Source organism: Anomaloglossus baeobatrachus, chromosome 6, assembly GCF_048569485.1.
Source record: "Anomaloglossus baeobatrachus isolate aAnoBae1 chromosome 6, aAnoBae1.hap1, whole genome shotgun sequence".
In the NCBI taxonomy this organism is placed as follows: domain Eukaryota; kingdom Metazoa; phylum Chordata; class Amphibia; order Anura; family Aromobatidae; genus Anomaloglossus; species Anomaloglossus baeobatrachus.
In genome coordinates this window covers 156,351,917-156,374,655 of record NC_134358.1, presented here as the reverse complement: position 1 = coordinate 156,374,655, position 22,739 = coordinate 156,351,917, and positions in this window count along the sequence as shown.

Below are 22,739 nucleotides of genomic sequence, written 5' to 3'. Positions count from 1 at the left end.
GAGAACTAACAACAAAGCTGCTCCCTGTCACCGCTCCCGGGATCCACGTCCAGAGCAGCGGTGGTGTCACCATTATCACCACAGCCGTGGGTGGTGTCACGGACAATAAATCCCCACAATCAATCCAAACCCCATTTTCACTCACGGGCGAGGAGCGTCGCTCGAGTCCCCGGGATCCGGCCCACCGCTCGAGCCACCACCGAGCAGCAGCACCAGCGGCTGGAAACGAGCAGTGGGAGAGCGCAGCGTCCCCTCCTCCGCCTGCGACACCAACATGTAAACATTGTAACCATGAGAGAAATCCAAGTCCAGCTTAACTAACTATAGACAGACCACATTCTTGGCATGTGCTGTATATTTTTTGTGATTTTAATAATGAAGAAGCCTATAGTTACTGAAGCTGCACTTGAATATTCTTCACATCATATTACATGCCATGTTTGGGAGTAAAAGGCAGATAGATGGATAACTAGATAGATAGATAGATAGATAGATAGACAGATACACAGCAGGTAAAATAAGTATTGAACAGCAATTTTCTAGATACATATATTTCTAAATGTGCTATTGACTAGAGATGAGCGAACCGGCCGTGGTTCGGCTCGAGTTCGGTTCGTCGAACGGAGGTCTCGTTCGAGTTCGGTTCGGCGAACGTTCGACGAACCGAACTCGAACCAATAGGAAATAATGGGAGGCAATCACAAACACATAAAAACGCATTATACATGTACACATACAGTTAATAAACATTGCCATAACACTTACCGGTCCCCGCGATCCCTCCTGCACTCTGTCTCCTGCCGCTATTCCATCCGATGATCGCTGAATCCTCCCAGTGACCAGCACTGCCAGCAGTGATGCAGGACCTATCGAGACGTCAAAATAGCCATGTGACCAGTCACGTGGCTATTATCTCATTGGCTACAGACTGGTCACATGGTTTTGACGTCATGTCCTGTCCTAGGTCCTGTCATTGCACTCTCCGGTACACGGTGCACATTTGTGTATCGCCGTGTACCAGCGACATGCTCTAGCTCACGGTCGACTCCCCGTTCCGTTAGGGACCGGCTGACACAGCCGGTCATTAACGGAGATCACCGTTGCCATAGCTCCGGGAATTACATGATCAGAGCACCGTTGCTATGGTAATGCGTCTGTCAGCGTTACCGCTGTTACCGCTAACAGCCAGCAGCACTGATCACTCACGGAGTGAAGGCTGCACGCTGCTTCCCATGCAGCCTTCACTCCGTGAAGGCTGCACGGGAAGCAGCGTCTTCCCCCATGCAGCAGTGATGGAGCAGAGCTGCATTTGTTGAACGAGAAAGACAGAAGACCATGGATCGTGGAGGGCTGACAGGGGATAATAAAGATGGAGTCTCTAATGTGTCTGTGTATTTCTTTCTATTAAAGTATTTTTTCTCTGTGTGGTGTCTTTTTTTTAACCCTTTATTGGAGATTTGTAATGGCCAGGTCAAACGTGCCTGACATTAAGAATCTCTGGCTTAATACAAGCTAGTAAAACAAAGCTAGTATTAACTCATTATTACCCAACAAGGCACCCGGCTTCAGGGCTGTTGGAAGAGTTGGATACAGTGCCAGATGATGGCGCTTCTATGAAAGCGCCATTTTCTGGGGCGGCTGCGGACTGCAATTCGCAGCAGAGGCGCCCAGAAACCTCGGGCTAACCTGTTACACCTCGTGGCTCTCCTGTGGCAAGGAATGAGACAGTCTCCTTGCCTGCCACGAGCGCTCCTGCTCAACAGCGCCGAAGGTCTGCCAGACTGCGCAGAGTGCAGGAGAAACCTCCTCAGAGAGGCAGCACGAGAGTGACACCTAGTGGTACTCCTGTTGCAAGAGATGAGGCGGTCTCCCATTCCTTGCCTGCCGCAGCTCCTCCTGCTCAGCAGCCTCGAAGGTCTGTGAAGTTGCGCAATGTGCAGAGGTTTGCTGTTCAGGGAAGCAGTGAGACTCCCGTTATCTCTACACATTATGAGACCGAGGATCCCGCCTCTATTTCCCAGAGGCAGGAGGGTGAGCATGTGCTATGCTTGGTGGATCCGGATTCGCCCACTGACGTCACACGGCTTGATGACAAGGCTGGTGACGTGGTGAATCCTGACTGGCCAGGCTGGGATGTCGTGGATCTTGATTGGGTCAAGTCCGTCATCTCCGCCTCGCGCCCGCCCTTGGCTGGAGCTACACCTCCTTAAAAGCTCCTCCTGCCATCATGGCGGCGCGCGAACGTCCTTCTATGTTTGGATGTCTGGCAGCGTGCTGCCACGCCACTGCTCAGGCATTATCGTCTTCTGTGGGCTTGGCCCTTGCTGCTTAGGCAGCACCTGGTTTGCAGGCCGTGTCCCTGCCTTGCTGCTCCGGCAGTAGCTCCTTTGACAGGCCGTGTTCCTGTTCCAGGTGAGCTCCTCGAGTCTCCACCGGACTCACCTGGTTATTGAAAGCACACGTGCGTGGGCACCTCTGTGCTACCCTCGTGCCATATTCTCGTGACTTCCACTGGCACACGTGCGTGGGCACCTCTGTGCTTCCCCGTGCAACAGGTACACCGAGCCGTGTGATCCCTGCCATACAACCCTCACGGGTTAGGGCAGACCGGTGTACATAGATCGTCTGTGACATTCCAGACGATCGCTAGCAGCAACCCGCTCACTCTTCACCCACCATAGCAGCGGTCCCTTACACCGCACAGTGGACCTTGACCGGCGGAAGCTGTCCATTCCCCATCTTGGCACGCTTCCCCGGGTCCCCCTCGTAACACTAACCTGTGCTGCGGATTCCAATCCCCAGCTGCCTAGTTGTACCTGGCTGGACAGAAAAATGGGGCGAAGCCCACGTCATTTGTTTTTTAATTATTTCATGAAATAAGTGAAATAATTAAAAAAAATGGGCTTCCCTATATTTTTGGTTCCCAGCCGGGTACAAATAGGCAACTGGGGGTTGGAGGCAGCCCGTGGCTGCCTGCTGTACCTGGCTAGCATACAAAAATATGGCGAAGCCCACGTCATTTTTTTGGTGGGCAAAAAACTTCTGCATACAGTCCTGGATGGAGTATGCTGAGCGTTGTAGTTCTGCAGCTGCTGTCTGCTCTTCTCCATACAGACAGACAGCAGCTGCAGAACTACAAGGCTCAGCATACTCCATCCAGGACTGTATGCAGAAGTTTTTTGCCCCCTGAAAAAATTATGTGGGCTTCGCCATATTTTTGTATGCTAGCCAGGTACAGCAGGCAGGTACGGCTGCCCTCAACCCCCAGTTGCCTATTTGTACCCAGCTGGGAACCAAAAATAAAGGGAAGCCAATCAGGAGAACTATTCTACATTTCCAAATATTGGTATTTGCTGATATTATTGCTATTCCACCTACTATATATTGGGGATAGGATCTTGGAGATGGAATACCCCTTTAAGTCCAGTTATCCAGCTGAATGAATACTTAACAACAGAGCTCGCTATTTAGATGTTTTCTTGTGGCATATAACGGACTCTCATGTTTGGTAGTCGTTCAGCAGGGAAACTATAAAAGCAAATCCCTCCATTTGGAAATGTAGTATATAGCTCTCCTGATCAATTATGTTCCTTACCTCATGAGCAGGGCATTGCAGTAATAATAATAATTTATTCATTTATATAGCGTTATTAATTCCATAGCGCTGTATGTCTTTCAAGTGTGGGAGGAAACCGGAGAACTCGGAGGAAACCCACGCAAACACGGGGAGAACATACAAACTCCTTGCAGATGGTGTCCTTGGTGAGAATTGATCCCAGGACCTCAGCGCTGCAAGACTGGCAGTGCTAACCACTGAGCCACCGTGCCGCCCATTTAGCTTACAGATGCATAACCACCACTCACTGTGTCTGAACACAGGAAGCTGAGCTGACAGCCGCTCTGTGCATGCGGCAGCGTCTATTGTGAAGGAAAGGGCCGTGGGGGGATCAACGCTGCACAGGTACCGTGGGACACCGGGGAACACCGGTGGGGTTATAGGGGGTGACCTGGCAGGGCCTGGGGAGGAGTTTTCTGTCGCATGTGCCATGACACAAATCAGAGGAGTAGGGTGAATGCGCCGGCGCGCTGCTGTGCGCGCGGCCATCTTGGATTTCTGGGAGGGCATCAGGGGGGGCAGTTTGGCGACACCGGGGGACTGGAGGGGACCGGGGAGGAGATTTATCATGTTTGTTCATGCCAGATGGGAGATAAATAATTTTTTACTGGCGCTGTCATTTACTGTAACGTGATCATCGGTTTACGGTGTATACCTGTGATCACGTGAGCGGGGACCGGAAAAAATGTCCTGAATCATGATCTCCAGGGTCTCAGCTAGCCCTGAAACCCCGGAGATTTTCTGACGCTGGGGGGCGTTATTCACTTATTTCTGCCTGCTGTTTAGAAACGGCAGATCAGAATAAGGCTACATTAACACGACCGATCCATTTTTGCGGTCTGCAAAAAACAGTCCGTTTTTTTTTCACGGGTGCATCCGTGTGGCATCCGTTTCCGTTCCGTAGACGGTCCGTATGTCATCTGTTTGTCATCCGTGTGCCTTCCGTTTTTTTCGTGTACTGCAAAAAAACTGAAGGAGGGAAAATACATAAATTTACCCAGGATCCATAGCTTCATCCTACATGAGGCGGTCACATGTTCACTCCAGTGCCATTTTCTACTGCTTTTCACAGCGTAGAGCGCTCTGGTGATTTTCTTGTGCTTGTGCACTTCATATCAGTCTTTTCTGTCATTATAATGGCAGAAAGACACATCATGTCCCACTCTCCTGCATTTTGTAATTTTGCACCCTTTGGTGCCTTTCATGTGGCACTAAGGGGTGCTTAGCTTTGTATTTAGCCAAAAAAATGAAAAAAAAATGACGTAGGGTTCCCCCTATTTTTGTAGCCAGCTAGGGTAAAGCAGACGGCTGCAGACCACAGCTGGCAGCCTCACCTTGGCTGGTAATCCAAAACTGAGGGCACCCCACGCTGTTATTTTAAATTAAATAAATAATTTAAAAAAAAAACACGTAAGGGTCCCCCCAAAATTGGATCACCAGCCAAGGTAAAGCAGACAGCTGGGGTCTGATATTCTCAGACTAGGGAGGTCCATGGTTATTGGACTCTCCCCAGCCTAAAAATAGCAGGCCGCAGCCGCCCCAGAAGTGGCGCATCCATTAGATGTGCCAATCCTGGTGCTTCGCCCCAGCTCATCCCGTGCCCTGGTGCGGTGGCAAACGGGGTAATATATGGGGTTAATACTAGATGTGTAATGTCACCTGGCATCAAGCCCTGGGGTTGGTGAGGTCAGGCGTCTATCAGATACCCGACATCACCAACCCAGTCAGTAATAAAAAAAATAGACGACAAACACATTTTTATTTGAAAAAACACTCCCCAATACAATCCCTCTTTAACCAATTTATTAGAAAGAAAAACAAATCCAGGTCTGGTGTAATCCAAGGGGTTGCCATGACGATCCACACTGTCCCAGTCAATGAACAGCAGGATGTTCCCCATTGGCTGGGAGAGCAGTGCAGTGACCTGAGCTAACATCAATGGGTCAGCCCAGGTCACTGCAGGGGATGACAAGTGCTGCTGTCAGCGAGGTAAATTACCTGCGCTGATCTCCTGCACTGCTGACAGCACCTGTGACTGAGTTCAATGACCGCCGCCTTCACAGCCAAGTATCGCGTGCGGACCGCTAGTCAGTCTCGGGTCGGAAGCGAGAGAAGGTGATGTGACAAGCGGCGGCCATGGAGGACAATGACAGCGCTGAGGTCGGGACTTCATCACCGCAGGTAAGCCGAGCGGGACCATGTGTGCAGAGTGCAGGTGGGCGGAGCCATGTGTGCTGGCGGCGGAGTGCGAAGTGGGTGGCGCTGAGGACGTCAGTGTCGTGGACTGCTTGGCTGGGGACAGGTGAGTGTGTGTGTGTGTGTGTGTACATGCCGCGTGCAGGAGGGGGCGGAGTGAGCTGAGCGGGGAAGTGTGGGCTTCCTGCACGTAGCTAGGATAAACATCGGGTTACTAACCAAAGCGCTTTGCTTGGATACCCGATGTTTATCTTGGTTACCAGCTTCTGGCAGGCTGCCAGCGATGGCTCCTGCACACTGTAGCTGTAAAAAGCCCTGCTTTTTGCTGCTAGAACTGTTCTCGAACGTATCTAGAACTATCGAGCTTTAGCAAAAAGCTCGAGTTCTAGTTCGATCTAGAACAGCCCCCAAAATCACTCGAGCCGCGAACTGGAGAACCTCGAACCGCGAACCGCGCTCAACTCTACTATTGACATGAATTTCTCACCAGATGTTGTAATCAACCCATCCAATCCATGCAGGCAAAGAAATCAAACCATAAATTTACATAAATTAAATGGGATCTGTCAGCTCTTTTTTGCTATCTTATCTTAGAGCGGCATGATGTAGGCAAAGAGACACTGAATCCTCTCTCTCTCTCTCTCTCTCTCTCTGTATATATATATATATATATATATATATATATATATACATAAAAGGGGGGTTGGCACAATCCCTCTCCTCCCAATTTTAATCGACCAACCAGCCAGAGTGTGAGGATGTTCTGCACAATAGGCACAATCCTTCTACAACAGGCTGGTTTGGCCGGCCCCTGAAAAATACAAGGGCGGTCTGGACTTGCGCACTGGGAGGCCTTTGCTATTAAGGTTTGTTCCCCATTTGATGCTCAGGGCCACAGTGGCAAATTTAAAAATTTGACTTAGAGGCATCTGTAAAGAAGTTAGAAGAAAACTGCTCCTCTGAGGCTGTAACAGATTCAAATCCCATGTAGAGCACACTGGTTCTAGAACAGGTTGTCAGTGAAATAGATCAGGGGAACTACAAGAACCAATGAAATGAGGTGGGCAGAGCCTGGTCTGTGAGAAGGACAAAACGACCAAAGATTACAATGATGGGCTCCTCCTTTCATGTTTGCTATTCCCCAGCAGCAGTTACCATATTCCTTCTCTCCTATAATGTTACTGGCAGCTCAGCAGTCGAGACAAGAGAGAGTGGAGGAGGGTAAATACAGGGAGCAAGACAGGAGGACCCAATCGTAATTCTGTGTCCAACCCTTTTTCTATCTAATTTCATACAACACGACCTTCCTCCTTTGCTTACTTGATGAAGAAATACAGCTGTCGACTCGGTACAAAAGTAGGAAATATACACATATGGACAAAATTGTTGTAACCCTGCAGTTTACCTAAGAAAAATCTACAATAGTCACTAAAATATATTGAAACTGACAAAAGAACATTTCAGTTTTAATTTACAGAATATCAAGCAATGAAAATCATACATTGATTTTGAATTGAGTTTCAACAGCCTGCGTGGCCTAAATGTGCTACCAAGGCCTGCAGCATCTTCGAACTTGTCTTCCATCGAGCAAATCTGGGACGTCTGGGGTTGGCAATTGTAAAGGGAGCTGCCAGTAGCAGAATATGATGATTTGGATGCCCAAGTGTATTCAGCTTGACAGAACATTCCTCAGCAATTATTAATGATCTTGTTATTAGAATATCAAGGCATATCATTGTTTGGATTTCTGTGTACTCGATAGTAAGTAAATTGAAGTGTTTTTCGAAAACTTTGTTTCCATTTTTTCATCATTTTAAAATCATTGGCATGTCAATCAATCCTGTTATTTTTATAATTCCATTACTTTGACCTGTTCATGAGGCAAGATTCTGCTACAAAGTTGTGGAAGGTTGTTTTTATAAGCCATGATAACAAGGTAATTCTAATGCATCAGGAAGTTCTCTCCTAAGCACAGATTTCAAAGCAGACTGGGATTTATAGATGTTCTGGTTTAGCTCTTTTGAAGACTCACCACGCAATGGGTAATGCTGAGGACCTTAGAAGCAGTGCAGCAACTGAATGAAATATCATTCTTACCTTTGAAATTGGGTGATGTACAACAGTGCCATCAGCTCAGAAATGTCAACAACCAGTGGGACTCAACTACATTCATCTGCTGTTCAGTGAAGTCTGTCCATCATGCAATACCATTAGGGAGGAACTTGTTTGATTCCAAATATGTTCTGCAAAAAAAACAGTGACGCCAAATATACTGACAATGTCATTAAGCACTATCTTCAGCATAAAGAACAAGTCCCCTGGTAGTAATTATATGACATCCACTGAGGCCTGATTGCCATATCACCAAATTTGTATGGGGATTACATGAAGAGATAAAAGATATTGTGCAAGCTTACATCAACAGAAGATTGATGCTTAGTTCTTCAAGATGTTTGGATCAATCTTCAAAATGAAGAATTGATGCTTTCATGATGTTTTGAAGGCAAAGGATGTCCATGCCAAATATTGATTTTATTTAGATTTTTCTTTTGTTTTCTCACTCCATTTTGTTATATATATATACACACATATATACGTTATTTACAAATATATGTAAACATGAATATGCAGCACTTTCAACTGAGTACCTGGGAAAAGCCCTACCTCAGATTATAGTCATGCCTAAGATTTTTGATCTGAGAAAATCTGAGATCTATTTGTTCTGGCTCTCAGACTTCTTCTATGTATTTGCAGTTTGAATGAGAATTCAGATTATCCCAATTCAATTCAGGTAACAGTATACAAGAAAATCCACTTGGATATGAATATGGATTGAATATCAGTTCCATAGAGAAATCCTAGTTTGTTGGCCTGGCGCTCCCAGAATTATTTCAAAATCTTTATTGTTTCAGAATTGTTATTGAATTCAAAGGTATAAAACAATATCTGTCTGTTGGTCCACATCAAATCACAATGCGTTTTGGCTACAATATCAAACAAGTAGCCTTCCTCAGGTACATTACAAGCATAACTGGGAAGTTTTTTATAGACAAAAGGTTAGTTTACTCAGGTTTCTTCCTTAATTGATTAATTAATTGAGTAAACACACCCAGGATTTGATTGGTATCTCACATTCAAGGGTGGATATGCAATGAGATTCCAGTGATGTGGACTCTTATGTAACCATAACTGTGCTATAAAACCACATTAACTCCTGACATGACCAGGCTGTAGCTGGAAGATATTACAGTGGCAGATGCCGGCCTTAATCATGACACCAACAAGGTGCCAAATAAGCAGAATTTCCCCACAAGTGATCCTAATTTGGAAACTTTACCCCTCAAGGAATTAATCTAGGGGTATGGCTAAGAGCTTCTTAGACAAGTGAATCATAGACTTTTGTAACATTGGACTGTAATAAAGAAAATACATTTTATTTACACTATGATTTTGCGTTAGTCCCAGGTTTTTCATTTTCACAAGTCTAAACCATCCAATTTGTTGTTTAATTTCTGATTAGTATGTCAGTACATCATATAAGGTCATAAACTTGGAATTTCTATGAGGAATATGCAATGAAATTCCAGTGACATGGACTCTTATGTAACCATAACTGTGCTGTAAAACCAATACAAATGGAGCCATGACACCAAGGCAGCTTGATATACTCTGGAGCTAGGCTTGGCTAGACTACGAGTGCATTCAGACAACCACATACATTGGAAAAGATTAATACCTACAAATGACCAATTCAGCCAGGGGCACTCCCTAATAATAATGTAACCCAAAGGAAATTGGAAGCAAAATGAGCCCATGTTAAAACAATTAACTTTAATTGGTATCCAAGATAAAACATGCGTAAAAAAGGAGCATGAGACACAGAAATACAGGGCAGTACAACATTCAGCAATTAGTTTCTAATCAGACGTATAATGTAAAAAGCCATAATCATCAACATTAACAGAAATAAACACTTGAAATAGATCACTCTGTTTGTAATGACTTTATATAATATATGAGTTTCCCTTTTTGTATTGAGTTACTGAAATAAATTAACTTTTTGATGATATACTAATTTATTGAGATCCACTTGTAGAATGCTCCAATTTTTAAAAGGAACCTATCATCAGAAATTCAAAATCTTAATTACATGTAATTTTTACTATAAGCATATTTATTTTTCCAACAAGTGACCAAGTATGTAAAATTGATTGCTTTTTTTTGCGTATTTACTCCCTTTTGCTGTGATAGTTGCTATAAAGCCTTCACTTTAAAGCCAAATTTTACCTTCCTGAACCAGCTCAAATCTGATGTCACATTTTGTGTTAACAATTCTGAAATGCTTCTACTTATCTCAATGACCGTGTGTTTATTTTTCGTTACACATTGTACTTTAGGTTTTTGATAAAAATAGGTTAATATGATTTGCATATATTTCTGAAAATATATTGATGATTTTGAAAAATTCCACATTTTTGAACTTTGACATTTCATGCCCTAATATATGTAGTCATACTGCACATATTAGTGAATAAATAATATTTACCATATGTCTACTTTACTTTAGCAACATATCTGAAATTTCTTTTCTTGTTGTTAAAATGTTTTATGGTTAAATATTTAATAGCAAGTTTTAATTTTTTTCAACAAAATGTACCAAAATCTATTTTTTTAGGGACGTACTGTATATTTAAGAAAACCCGAAAGATGTCCCACAATATATAAAATTCACCCCTCAAACTACTGAAAACCACATTCAGGTTGTTTGTAAACCCTTCAGATGATTCACAAGAATAACTGCAAGTTAGTTTTAAAAAATGAAAGATTACATATTTTTTTTTCCACAAAAATGTTACCTTAAACCCAATGTTTTCTAATTCCACAGAGGTAACAGTAAAAAATAGCAACCACAATTTATTGCAACATTTCTCCTGAGTAAGCTGATTCTTCATATATTGTTGGAGGCTATTGTTTGGGCACACAACAAGACTCAGTAAGAAAGGAGCGATATTTGACTTTTGCCAAACAGTTTTGGCCAACTGGTCCAGGAAGCCATTATCTATCCCCCATTTCTTTGAGATGGCTGGAATGTCATTGTAAATAAGCACTTGTACCTTGCCCCCCATCTCATTGTAGATTGTAAGCTCTCACGAGCAGGGTTGTATTTTTTCCCTCTAAATATTGTATTTTCTATAACTGTTACTTGTTTGTATATGATCCTCCTGAATTGTAAAGCGCTTCGTAATATGTTGGCGCTATAGAAATAAAGATTATTATTATTGACTGTAGTAGACTGTGGAAGTGACCCAATCTCACATTTGAAGAGCCAAATGTAACGCTACACTAAGACGTGGCCCGGAGTAGTACAGGTGAGTCACCACAAGGTGGCAGCAGAGTAATGTCACACTGTACTAAGACGTGACCGGAGTAGTACAGCAAAGTCACCACAAGAGTAGTCAGAGAGCCGAGTCAGCAACAGTAAGTCAAAACAATGTATGAGGGGTGAACGAACTCAGAGTCAGAAGCAAGCAAAGTGGTCAGGAGTAGAGATGAGCCACCCCCCTAGTGTTCGAGTTCGGTTCGGTTCATGAAACGACGGGTGTGTTCGTTGAACGTTAGACGAACGTTTGTCGAACACTTTCGAACACCATTGAAAACAATGGCAGGCAAACACAAACACATACAAACATGCACAAACACGAACGCACACATACATATTATGCTCACCTTACCTTCCGTTCCATCGCCGGCCTCCTGGGACTTGCAGTTTGTCGGTACAAGATGTGTATCGGGTAACCATGCGACTGATGCTCCGGAGCTTCAGCTGCCAGCGCGCTGACGTCAAAGGCAAGAGCCGCTTGCCTCTGATTGGACAGCGTGCTGCCTTTCAGTAGCATCTGACAAAGGAAGTTCCTCCCTCGTTGCAATGGTTACCCGTAACATGTAGTTCGCCGCTACAGGATGTGTATCGGGTAACTATTGCTACTGATGCCGGAACTTCCACTGCCAGAGCGCTGACGTCAAAGGCAGGAGCCGCTTACCTCTGATTGGCCAGCACGCTGCCTTTGAGTAGCGTCTGACAGAGGAAGTTCCTCCCTTGTCGCGATGGTTACCCGATACACATCCTGTAGCGGCGAACTACGTGTATCGGATAACCATCGCGATGAGGGAGGAACTTCCTCTGTCAGACGCTACTCAAAGGCAGCATGCTGGCCAATCAGAGGCAAGTGGTTCCTGCCTTTGATGTCAGCGCGCTGGCAGCGGAAGCTCCGGGGCATCGGTCTCATGGTTACCTGATACACATCCTGTACCGGAAAACTGCAAGTCCCAGTACTGTATGTTTGTGTGTGTTTGTGTATGTTTGTACGTGTTTGTACGTGTTTGTGTGTGTTTGTGCATGTGTGGAATGGCACAATAGGGGACCAGGATGGGACATTTAACAAGTTGTGGAATGAATTGTAGGAAATCTTGCTTTGCTGAATGAGTAACTTGGTTAAAAAGCACACTCCCAGAACAGATTGTTTTCGTTAACCAAGGTTCCACTGTATTAACGTTGAATGACAGTATTACTGTGAAAAGCCAGTTACGCTTTTGGTTATCGAACCGTTATCGAACATAACCTCGAACTGTCGAACTTGAAGCTACAGTCAGGGCCAGAAATATTTGGACAGTGACACAAGTTTTGTTATTTTAGCTGTTTACAAAAACATGTTCCGAAATACAATTATATATATAATATGGGCTGAAAGTGCACACTCCCAGCTGCAATATGAGAGTTTTCACATCCAAATCGGAGAAAGGGTTTAGAAACCATAGCTCTGTAATGCATAGCCTCCTCTTTTTCAAGGGACCAAAAGTAATTGGACAAGGGACTCTAAGGGCTGCAATTAACTCTGAAGGCGTCTCCCTCGTTAACCTGTAATCAATGAAGTAGTTAAAAGGTCTGGGGTTGATTACAGGTGTGTGGTTTTGCATTTGGAAGCTGTTGCTGTGACCAGACAACATGCGGTCTAAGGAACTCTCAATTGAGGTGAAGCAGAACATCCTGAGGCTGAAAAAAAAGAAAAAATCCATCAGAGAGATAGCAGACATGCTTGGAGTAGCAAAATCAACAGTCGGGTACATTCTGAGAAAAAAGGAATTGACTGGTGAGCTTGGGAACTCAAAAAGGCCTGGGCGTCCACGGATGACAACAGTGGTGGATGATCGCCGCATTCTTTCTTTGGTGAAGAAGAACCCGTTCACAACATCAACTGAAGTCCAGAACACTCTCAGTGAAGGGTGTATCTGTCTCTAAGTCAACAGTAAAGAGAAGACTCCATGAAAGTAAATACAAAGGGTTCACATCTAGATGCAAACCATTCATCAATTCCAAAAATAGACAGGCCAGAGTTAAATTTGCTGAAAAACACCTCATGAAGCCAGCTCAGTTCTGGAAAAATATTCTATGGACAGATGAGACAAAGATCAACCTGTACCAGAATGATGGGAAGAAAAAAGTTTGGAGAAGAAAGGGAACGGTACATGATCCAAGGCACACCACATCCTCTGTAAAACATGGTGGAGGCAACGTGATGGCATGGGCATGCATGGCTTTCAATGGCACTGGGTCACTTGTGTTTATTGATGACATAACAGCAGACAAGAGTAGCCGGATGAATTCTGAAGTGTACCGGGATATACTTTCAGCCCAGATTCAGCCAAATGCCGCAAAGTTGATCGGACGGCGCTTCATAGTACAGATGGACAATGACCCCAAGCATACAGCCAAAGCTACCCAGGAGTTCATAAGTGCAAAAAAGTGGAACATTCTGCAATGGCCAAGTCAATCACCAGATCTTAACCCAATTGAGCATGCATTTCACTTGCTCAAATCCAGACTTAAGACGGAAAGACCCACAAACAAGCAAGACCTGAAGGCTGCGGCTGTAAAGGCCTGGCAAAGCATTAAGAAGGAGGAAACCCAGCGTTTGGTGATGTCCATGGGTTCCAGACTTAAGGCAGTGATTGCCTCCAAAGGATTCGCAACAAAATATTGAAAATAAAAATATTTTGTTTGGGTTTGGTTTATTTGTCCAATTACTTTTGACCTCCTAAAATGTGGAGTGTTTGTAAGGCCCCCTTCACACGTCCGTGAAACACGTGCGTGTTTGGTCCGTTTCCGTATATACCGGAGACACGGCCAAACGTGCACCAATGTTAATCTATGATTGTGGTCACACGTCCGTTATTTCATTATGTCCGTGTGTGCGTGTCCGTGATCCGTATGTGTTTGCGTTTTGCACGGATGCATGTCTGTTATCTGCACGGAGCACGCACACGTGGACACAATGAAAGTCTATGGGTATGTGCACACACGTTAGTAAACACGTATGCATCTACCTATAGTCCGTGTCCGTTTGGTGTTTTTATTTCTAGTGATGTCGGCTATTCTTTCTATTTCTGTGTATGTCGGTCAATCTCCCTGAGTCCGTCGGTCGGTCTCTCTGTCTCTCTGTCGGTCTCTCTGTCTGTCTGTCCCTCTCTCACAGTCTGTCGGTCAGTTTCCCCCCCTCTCTCATACTTACCGTTCCCCGATCTCCGGCGCAGCGCTGCACGGCATTCACACTGCTGCGGCGGCTTTTACTATTTTGAAAAAGCCGGCCGCTCATTAAACAATCTCCTATTCCCTGCTTTCCCCGCCCACCGGCGCCTATGATTGGTTGCAGTGAAACACGCGACAGGTGTCACACTGCACAAAATCACAGCAGCCGGTGGGTGTGTCTATACTGTGCAGTAAAATAAATAAATAAATAATTAAAAAAAAACGGCGTGCGGTCCCCCCAATTTTAATGCCAGCCAGATAAAGCCATACGGCTGAAGGCTGGTATTCTCAGGATGGGGAGCTCCACGTTATGGGGAGCCCCCCACCCTAACAATATCAGTCAGCAGCCGCCCAGAATTGCCGCATACATTAGATGCGACAGTTCTGGGGCTGTACCCGGCTCTTCCCGATTTGCCCTGGTGCTTTGGCAAATCGGGGTAATAAGGAGTTATTGGCAGCCCATAGCTGCCAATAAGTCCTAGATTAATCATGTCAGGCGTCTATGAGACACCCTCCATGATTAATCTGTAAATTACAGTAAATAAACACACACACACCAGAAAAAATCCTTTATTAGAAATAAAAAACACACACATATACCCTGGTTCACCACTTTAATCAGCCCCAAAAAGCCCTCCATGTCCGGCGTACTCCAGGATGGTCCAGCGTCGCTTCCAGCGCTGCTGCATGGAGGTGACCGGAGCTGCAGAAGACACCGCCGCTCCGGTCACTTCCACGCAGGTAATGAAGACAGCCGCGCGATCAGCTGCTGTCACTGAGGTTACCCGCTGTCACTGGATCCAGCGGTGGCCGCGGGAAACCTCAGTGACAGCTCAGCTGATCGCGCTACTCACCTCAGTTGCTGCGTGGAGATGATAGGAGCGGCGGTGAGTAGCGCGATCAGCTGAGCTGTCACTGAGGTTACCCGCGGCCACCGCTGCATCCACCGCTGGATCCAGTGACAGCGGGTAACCTCAGTGACAGCTCAGCTGATCGCACGGCTGTCTTCATTACCTGTGTGGAGGTGACCGGAGCGGCGGTGTCTTCTGCAGCTCCGGTCACCTCCATGCAGCAGCGCTGGATGCGACGCTGGACCATCCTGGATTCTTTTGGGGCTGATTAAAGTGGTGAACCAGGGTATATGTTTGTGTTTTTTATTTCTAATAAAGGATTTTTTCTGGTGTGTGTGTGTTTATTTACTGTAATTTACAGATTAATCATGGAAGGTATCTCATAGACGCCTGACATGATTAATCTAGGATTTAGTGGCAGCTATGGGCTGCCAATAACTCCTTATTACCCCGATTTGCCAAAGCACCAGGGCAAATCGGGAAGAGCCGGGTACAGTCCCAGAACTGTCGCATATAATGTATGCGGCAATTCTGGGCGGCTGCTGACTGATATTGTTAGGCTGGGGGGCTCCCCATAACGTGGAGCTCCCCATCCTGAGAATACCAGCCTTCAGCCGTATGGCTTTATCTGGCTGGCATTAAAATTGGGGGGAACCGCACGCCGTTTTTTTTTAATTATTTATTTATTTTACTGCACAGTATAGACACGCCCACCGGCTGCTGTGATTGGGTGCAGTGTGACACCTGTCACTCAGCGTGGGGGCGTGTCTCACTGCAACCAATCATAGGCGCCGGTGGGCGGGGAAAGCAGGGAATAGGAGATTGTTTAATGAGGGGCCGGCTTTTTCAAAATAGTAAAAGCCGCCGCAGCAGTGTGAATGCCGTGCAGGGCCACGCCGGGGATCGAGGAACGGTGAGTATGAGAGAGGGGGGGAAACTTCAGTCACTCGGGGGATTAGCGGTCACCGGTGAATCCTTCACAGGTGACCGCTAATCAGTACACGGCACACAGACAGAGCCGCGGTATGAGGATGAAGTCGGGTGGAGTTCCCCCTTGTTCATTCTCATCGCGCAACTCTGTCTGCTGTCAGCCGACATTTATAAACGACATTGTGCATCACACACACGGACATTCCACACGGACATTCCACGTACACATACACGTTAATTCCACACGCACACACGGACGTTCTGCACACAAACACGGCTAGCATACGCAATTCACACAGGTGCCACACGGACCATAAAAACGGACACAAAAACGGGACACGGACCCGAAAAACGGCCCGTAACACACGTGCGTGTTTTTCACGGACGTGTGAAGGGGGCCTAAAGAAATGTGTACAATTCCTACAATTTCTATCAGATATTTTTGTTCAAACCTTCAAATTAAACGTTACAATCTGCACTTGAATTCTGTTGTAGAGGTTTCATTTCAATTCCAATGTGGTGGCATGCAGAGCCCAACTCGCGAAAATTGTGTCACTGTCCAAATATTTCTGGACCTAACTGTAATTGTTCTCGTTCGTCAAACGACTCGAACATCGCCTATAACAGGTCGAATTTGAGATTGGCGAACAGTTGGATTCGAACACCGCTCATCTCTAGTCAGGAGCTGAATGGTAATAGAGAAAGCAGAAGGGAGAGACACAGCCAAGTCAGGGACAAAAGCAAGTCCCGATAAGTCCAAATACAAACAATGGATGAAAAAAAGTCCAGCGCAGTCCTCAAGTTGCAATTAAAAATTTTTTTTTCTTTTATTTGATAAATCCGTTAAAAATAAGTGGTGTACAAAGCGGTCAGCTAGAAGAGTATAGGGGACATAGAGAGGAACCCCACATCCTTAATATGAGACTGGCAGCCTAGCCTTCCGTGCACGGATCCACATATACAGCGGATTACAGCAACTCGGTGAGCTGATTTTCTCATTTATTTTCCTGAAATACAAACAAAGGTATGACAAGTGGGACGGGGCCAAGGGAGGACAGACAGACACAGTTAAAGTGGGAGAATGTGCATGGCAGGACAGATGGGGTACCTCAACAGAGCCAGCTACACACACTATGAGACATAGACTACCACTGGCGCTGAACCAGAGGTGCAGCACCCAGATATAGAATCCCGGAAACCAGAATGAGGCAGGTAGAAATTAACCTCTGACTTGACCAGGCCATAGCTGGGAGATACCACAGTGGCAGATACCAGCCTAGATCATGACCCCAACAAGGTGCCAAATAAGCAGAATTTCCCCACAAGTGATCCTAATTTAGAAACTTTACCCCTCAAAAAATTAATCTCAGGGTGTGGCTCAGAAAAGTGCATCATAGACTTTTGTAACAATGGGTTGTAAAAAAGAAAATACATTTTATTTACACTATGATTTTGCATTAGCCCCAGGTTTTTCATTTTAACAAGTCTAAACTATCCAATTTGTTGTGTAATTTCTCATTAGTATGTCAATACATCATATATGGTCACAAATTACTGTTTGCCCATACGACAGGGCTCGGAAGAGAGGTAGTGTTTAGTGATGAGCGAGTACTAAAAAGCTCGGGTGCTCGAGGCTCGGGCCGAGCCTCCCAAGATACTCGTGTACTCGGCCCGAGCAACGAGCCCAATGTTATCCTATGGGAGACCCGAGTATTTTTGTGAAATGACCCCCCGGCAGCATGGAGAAACCCTAAAACTGTCACAAAAGTCTCAGAAGAGTGCTCAAATGACATGGCATCAGCATGGGGAAGACCCCTTGAAGCATTTATCACTCAAAAGTCACAGCTGTGAACAATTTTGTCCGAGTTTTACGCCATTTTTACGGACTCACCAGAAAACCTTGCAAAATGACCCCAAAATGAATTTTCATGGCGGAAATGTTAAGGGCACATACCCAATAGTGAGATAGAGCTGGTGTATGTTACTTTTTGAGATTAATACATGAAAGATTTTACATAAACATTGTGTGGCACTCCGATGTCCAAAACGCACGTTTTGTGCTTTTTACTAGCGATGTCGGTCATTTTTTTTTTCATTCTATCTCCCGTCGGTCGGTCTCGCTCTGTCGGTCTCTCTCTGTCTTGTCTGTCCCCCTCTCACAGTCTGTCGGTCATTCTCCCCCCTCTCTCTTACTCACCGTTCGCCGATCACTGCTGCGGCACTGCACGGCATTCACACTGCTCCTGCGGCTTTTCTTCTTTTGAAAAAGCCGGCCGGTCATTAATCAATCTCGTATTCTCTGCTTTCCTGCTTTTCGGCGCCTATGATTGGTTGCAGTGAGACACGCCCCCACTCTGAGTGACAGGTGTCACACTGCACCCAATCACAGCAGCCGGTGTGTGTGTATACTGTGCAGTGAAATAAATAATTAAATAATTAAAAAAAACGGCGTGCGGTCCCCCCCAATTTTAATACCAGCCAGATAAAGCCATACGGCTGAAGGCTGGTATTCTCAGGATGGGGAGCGCCACGTTATGGGGAGCCCCCCACCCTAACAATAACAGCCAACAGCCGCCCAGAATTGCCGCATACATTATATGCGACAGTTCTGGGGCTGTACCCGGCTCTTCCCGATTTACCCTGGTGCGTTGGCAAATCGGGGTAATAAGGAGTTATTGGCAGCCCATAGCTGCCAATAAGTCCTAGATTAATCATGTCAGGCGTCTATGAGACACCCTCCATGATTAATCTGTAAATTACAGTTAAAAAACACACACACACGAAAAATCCTTTATTAGAAATAAAAAACAATAACAAAGTCCCTCATTACCAATTTATTAACCCCGACAAACCCTCCATGTCCGGTGTAATCCACGGTCCTCCAGCGTCGCATCCAGCTCTGCTGCATGCAGGTGACAGGAGCTGCAGAATACACCGCCGCTCCGGTCACCTCCACGCAGCTAATGAGGTGAGTATAGCGATCAGCTGAGCTGTCACTGAGGTTACCTGGATCCAGCGGTGGCCGCGGGTAACCTCAGTGACAGCAGCTGATCGCACTACTCACCGCCGCTCCGGTCAGCTCCATGCACCAACTGAGGAGAGTATAGCGATCAGCTGCTGTCACTGAGGTTAATCGCGGCCACCGCTGGATCCAGCGGTGGCCGCGAGTTACCTGACTGACAGCAGCTGATCGCGCTTCTCACCTCAGTTGCTGTGTGAAGCTGACCGGAGCGGCGGTAAGTAGCGCGATCAGCTGCTGTCACTGAGGTTACCCGCGGCCACCGCTGCATCCACCGCTGGATCCAGGTAACCTCAGTGACAGCTCAGCTGATCGCTATACTCACCTCATTAGCTGCGTGGAGGTGACCGGAGCGGCGGTGTATTCTGCAGCTCCTGTCACCTGCATGCAGCAGAGCTGGACGCGACGCTGGAGGACCGTGGATTACACCGGACATGGAGGGTTTTGTTGTGGGTAATAAATTGGTGATGAGGGACTTTGTTATTGTTTTTTATTTCTAATAAAGGATTTTTCGGGTGTGTGTGTTTATTTACTGTAATTTACAGATTAATCATGGAGGGTGTCTCATAGACGCCTGACATGATTAATCTAGGACTTATTGGCAGCTATGGGCTGCCAATAACTCCTTATTACCCCGATTTGCCAACGCACCAGGGTAAATCGGGAAGAGCCGGGTACAGTCCCAGAACTGTCGCATATAATGTATGCGGCAATTCTGGGCGGCTGCTGACTGTTATTGTTAGGGTGGGGGGCTCCCCATAACGTGGAGCTCCCCATCCTGAGAATACCAGCCTTCAGCCGTATGGCTTTATCTGGCTGGTATTAAAATTGGGGGGACCGCACGCCGGTTTTTTTAATTATTTATTTATTTATTTTACTGCACAGTATAGACACGCCCACCGGCTGCTGTGATTGGGTGCAGTGTGACACCTGTCACTCAGCGTGGGGGCGTGTCTCACTGCAACCAATCATAGGCGCCTGTGGGCGTGGAAAGCAGGGAATATGAGATGGCTGTGTACAGAGCACAGCGCGCCGGCCGGTATAAAGGCTCGGTCACGCTGTGCAGGCCGGCCAATCACTGCAATTCCACAACTAACAGGGCTGTGGCATTGCAGTGGTCTGCCAGCCAATCCCTGCATGAGGGCTGGCTCTCAAAAGAGCGCCAACATGCAGAAATGAAGACCACGAGTAAAGCACGAGTATCACGAAATTACTCGGTACCCGCCGAGTAGCCCGAGTACAGTGATACTCGTGCGAGTACCGAGTAGTAACAAGCATACTCGCTCATCACTAGTAGTGTTATTTAATTTTTGTCGTGGAATAATCTGCTAATACCATGTTGCATATGAAGAGAACTTCATATGTCAAAACAGAAAAAACCCCACAAAAACATCATTATGGAAGCTACAACCTTCAAGGAATTTATCTTTAGGGGCACCATTTTGGTGTGCAAATATTGCTGAATTGGTTTCCAGGAGCCAAAACGTGCCAGAACAGCAAAACTCACCAAAACTGACCCAATTTAATTTACTCCCCATGAATAAGCGGTAAAAACAATGCGAAAAATGCATTGGAGTTCCTTTTGGGAGGCTCTTCCCCACCTCCTTCTACACTGGCACTTTATTCTGGTATGACTATGTACTAATAGGTCTCTATTTGTGTTGTACTACTAAACCACTTTGGTTATTACCTTGTATTTAATCTTGATCGTTTGCTATACATGTGAGTCCTTGCATTCCTGTACTGTACCTTTGCTGTACCCTTGCTGTACCCACACAAATTTCTTCCTATGTGTCTGTGACTTATATGCACTTATAGGTCCCCTGTTTTTGACCCTATTTTAATAATAAGGAGTTTTATGTTTAAAACTTCAATTTTTCCTGTTTATGCACATGCATTATGGAATGGTTCTAGGGATTGCCCCTATTTTTATGGTTGGCAGTTTCCTTTTTTTCTTAAATTGTGCTATAGGTGTTTTGTTTGCTAAATATGGGTATTAGGTAAAAGTAGCAGATAGACAATTTGTTATGAATGTAGTAATATCTTATATGTGTTCAGAAATTACTGTTTGAGCTTATGGCATGACTTTGGAGGGAAAGAGCACTTTTGGATTTTCCAGAAATAGTTTGTAGGCACTATTTGTGGAACTACAAGTGCACCATAAAAATAAATTCTCCTACATGTTACCCCCTTGTAGAAATTATATTCCCCCTGGATTTCATCTAAAGGTGCGTGACTATTTTGGCCATACAGATACAACAACACTGAAGCCACTGGCAGACACAGACAGAAAAGGGCCCCTGTACAAATAAAGCATATGGGCCCTTTGTAGTCCAAAATCTCATCAAAATGCACAATTCTGCCTGCTTTGGAGGTAGAAATGGGCCCCCTTATCCCTTAGGCCCCTGTGCTTCCTTAAAGGTTGCACCAATAATATGTCCGCCCCTGACTCAAGCATGTAGTTGGTGTTGCAGAGGGAAAATTGCAAAAATGCCAGCTTGGTGCCCAATTCTTTGTACCCAGCTTGTGCCTCTGGAGACATGCTCCCCAAAAACTCTTAAGTGGGTTCTCTCCACTAAAGTAAGTCTACACATGTCGATACTAAGTGTGGTTTAGGAACACTGGGATGTTAAGCTAGCATGGTGGCATTTGTGCTTAAGAGTGCCGATTTTGCTGGATATTTTTGGGGGCGCTTTGTCACTTTAACAGAGCCTTTGTGCTACTGGTAATGTGGAACCCCCTATATTTCTGTTGACAGCAGGGATTATTTTTTCTGGGTTGAGTTGTATTGGTACAATTTTGGGGTACATTAACCTTAAAGGCTCGATTCATATTTTGCAGATTGTTACCATCAGGTTTCAAAATAGGTGATTCATTATACAGTAAATGTTTTTCGATGTTTCTTACCCTTTCCCACTATCTTCCATCTTTTCCTCTCCTCCCCAATAAAATGTTCTTTCCTTCATCCCATCCCTTCCTTTCCTATCCACTCTTTCCCTTAGGCCTCCGCCACACATCCGTGAAAACCACGTCCGTGTAAAACGGGCCATTTTTCGGGTCCGTTTTCCGTTTTTTAGGTCCGTTTTTATGGTATGTGTGGCCTGCGTGTGTATCCCGTATGCTAGCCGTATGTGCGTGTGGAATGTCCGTGTGTGCGTGAGTGAAATAACTGACATGTGTATGTGTTGTCCGTGTGAAATGTACGTGTGTGATGCAAAATGTCGTTACTACATGTCGGAAGACAGAGTAGCGGGATGAGAATGAACTCGGGTGAACTTCACCCGACTTCATAGTCATGCTGCGGCTCTGTCTGTGTGCCGTGTACTGATTAGCGGTCACCTGTGAAGGATTCACTGGTGACCGCTAATCCCCCGAGTGACTGAAGTGTCCCCCCCTCTCTCATACTCACCGTTCCCCGATCACCGGCGCTGCACGGCGTTCACACTGCTCCGGCGGCTTTTTCTAATTTGAAAAAGCCGGCCGCTCATTAAACAATCTCGTATTCCCTGCTTTCTCTCCCCACCGGCGCCTGTGATTGGTTGC